Raw genomic sequence first — 3,525 nt, 5'->3', positions numbered from 1 at the left:
CATTGCTCAATTGCACAGGATGTAGGACACTTGATAACATCAGGACTAGTATGGGTTAGGATGGAAATGTATTTTGGGTCCACAGTGTGAAGGTTGTTGAATCACAGCACTAATTTTAGGTGATGTGGCAATAAGTGAAAGGCTGCAAAAAGTTTGGAGGTTGGGGCAGGTTAGAATTAAGGTATATTGAAAGTGGAGGATGGTTCAAAATGAAGGCAGGCAGGAGATGAACATTATTTGCAGACCATGAGACAGAATAAGCAAAAATTACTCAGAGCCTGCATGGTGTTTCTGGCAGTGTGTACCAAAAAAAGGGGGGGGGATGTTGGGTGGGGAGAGAAAAAGTCCAGACTTCTCTGTTCGTCCCAGTAGTTAAGATGAGTTGCATGTCTGTTCTAGCCAATAATGGTACCAAGTGCTGCCAAAAAGGCTAAAGTCAATACAGTTAAGAATAACTGTAATGGCAGGCAATACATGGTAAGTCCTATGAAAGATGTAGGGCCAAAGAACTACAGGGAGAAAAAGTACCAGCTGCAGTCACAGAGGCTTATAGATGACAAATTTTAAGAAAGAATCACCAAGTGCCCTGGCACACACCACAGTCTAGATACTCTGGAAGCTGAGGTGGGAGAATCACTGGAGCCCAAGGAGTCCCAGACCAGTCTGGGCAACATATCGAGAGCCCATCTCAAAGAAAACATCACTGGACTGGGGGTGTAGCTCAGTGGTAGAGCATTTGCCTAATATGTCCAAGGCTCTGGGTTCAGTCCCCAACACAGAAAAAGAAACAGATAAGTTAAAAAGGAGTCTATGCATTTCTGCTCTGAACTCCCAGTAAAACTTGACTTCATTCCGTGTACATGCACATGCACATGCACAGGAACACATGCACGTGCTCACTTTGCAACAGCCTGCAGACTCCAGATCAAATGACTTCCTCAGTGACAAGCATGGAGAAACAGTTGTCCCTGCCAGTGCTTAGTTGGGTTGTTCTTGAAGACAGCTTGGTAGCCATAAAACAGTCTTCTGGGCTATTCTTTAGACATTGGCTTCCTTTGCCTCCATCCCTGACTGCCCGAGCTCTGGTTGTTTCTTCCTAATCATGATTTTATAGGGTAAGAGGCATACAACATCGTCTTTGTTCAACCATCACCAGACTAGTCAAGGGCAGACTAGGCCAACAGGGCTGTTCCTCCTTCCTGCTCAGTTCTGGGTAAGCACACATCTTCCACCCTTACTTTAAAGGCAGACAATTTGTTTTTATCATTTGCCAACACAGCTGAGGATGATTATTAATTAATCAAAAACACTGACTTTTAACTTCCCACGCTCTCCAGAGATGCTCCAGTGACAGCTTGCATCTGGACTTCAGAGCTGTTTAGATAGAAGTGGGCACCATGCAGCAAAGACTTGTTTTTTCTGGTTTATTCTTCTTAAAACATAACTCTAGTTTAATCCCATTTAGCCAGTAAACTTGATTTTTAAGGTGGTCTCATTTTGTGGGGTTTCTGTTGGTCCTTTTATAGAGCTTCCTTTGAAATCAGAAATGCTGTGTCAGGGTTTCACAAAAAGGAAAATAAGTTCAGAGCACATTTTCTGCTCATCAAAAGCTTGAACCAAAGCACACCACCAGCAGTATGTTTCCATGAATAATGAAACACCGTTGTCTTACTCTGCTTGCCATCTTATGTTCTGGTACTACCCTCCAAATTCAAGGTCTCAGCAATGAATACTGAACAGTTTCTGAGAGCAAGTTTGAAATGTTACCTTTGAAGGATCACAGCAAGCCGGATGCAGTGGTGCATGCCTGTAATCCCAGTGTAGGCCCTAGAGGCTGAGACAGGAGGATTGCCAGTTCAAAGCCAGTCTTATCAATACTTAGCAAGGCTCTCAGCAACTCAGCCAGACCCTGTCTCTAATAAAATTCAAAAAGGGGCTGGGGATATAGCTCAGTTGTTAAGTGCCCCTGGGTTCAATTCCCAGTACCAAAAACAAACAAAAAAGAAAGAAAGAAAGATCACAAAGGATTGTCTGATTCAGATGATCTTGCCTGAGGTTTAAGCAACCAAATCCTTTTCCTCCCTCTCTAAGATGGAGCTTCTGGGCAGCCGCCCTCACTTCTGCACTTTATCTTTGTGGCCATATAGTGGTTTTCAGTGCAAAAAGAAAGGGGAGCCCAGATACAGCTCGCCTCAAATTACACTTCAAAGCTGAGTGACTACTCTCTAAAGTCAGATGGGGTGTGTGGTGCTGGCTTCACCGCCTGGCAAAGGCTAGAATAAAAACCCAATGCCTTTGGGGGCTGCTCACACTGCTAAAGGATCTGAAGCAAAACCAAACTCAAGAGGAAAGAATGCTGTACTTCCATTTGGTCCAGGACCCTATCTTCAGAATCAGTACTCCTGAGAGGAGTACTTTGTTTTATAAATGCAGTGATCTAAACTTTGAAGAAGTGCAAGTGAGACGTTATCATACTAAGGCCACGCATGGCTTCTCGTCCTGGTCTCTTCAACTGTACTCCCCCCCCCCCCAACTTCTTCAAGTCAACTCCTGAAGCTGGGTAGCTCATGCTCAAACTGCCCAGGCTTTTGTTTCCTCTCTGCCCTCCTGCCACCTGACTCCCCCTACCACATTAACCCTCCAGCAGTGGGGTTGTTCATTAGCTTCTCTACTGGAGGTATGGAAGGGAAGTAAAAAGAGATAAAACTCCACTTGTCACAGTCCTTGTGCCTCTAGTCAACAGCTCTTGGTAAAAGGCAGAAGAGGAAGCTATTGGCCAAGATAAGAGTTTAGATAAGATTTGGGGATTATAATAAAATTCATTTATTCACCATTACCCTCCCAATCACCTGAGGACCATGGGGTGTTATCTTTTTCATGAAGTTGAGAGTAAAATTCCTCAGTCATTTCTAAAACAGGTCAAAATAACCTGATGAGCTAAAACAGCTACTTGGTGACATAAAAGTGTTGTAGCATCTCATAACCTACTCCATTGTTTAACTCTCTGAAGCCAACTGCATCTGGAAGTGGGAGACTCTTACTATCTCTAGTGGTTAGGAAAAGAATTTAACTCATTCTCAGGTTAATCTCTGCAATACTTCTGAATGAATGGGTGGGAAAAAGCAAATTAAATGGGTAAGTTAGGGTCTTTGTTCCAAGTATAGAAAATAATTTAAACTGATTTAAGTCCCCCAAAGTCAACATATTAGAGATACAGCAGGTGGATCTCATGTAACCCAAGGGTGGGACAGACCTGCAACACTTTCGGGATTCTTGTCCCTGTCTTTGGTTTTCTAATGGATCCATCTTCTTTACTCTTCTCATTTGATACACAGTCCTCTTTCCTGACCTCTCTTTTCCTTCCAGAACAGGATAAGGGAGACACAGCTGACCCAGGGTCCTACAGTCCCACTTTCACAGGGTCAATCACAAAATAACAGAGATACTTTGTTTTTGTTTTTTGGTACCAGGGATTGAACCCAGGAGTTCTTAACCACTGAGCCATATCCCCAGTCCTTTTTATAT

This window comes from Spermophilus citellus, assembly GCF_964194105.1.
Source record: "Spermophilus citellus genome assembly, chromosome: 5".
NCBI classification, from domain to species: Eukaryota; Metazoa; Chordata; class Mammalia; order Rodentia; family Sciuridae; genus Spermophilus; species Spermophilus citellus.
Note: the sequence above shows the minus strand (reverse complement) of the source record.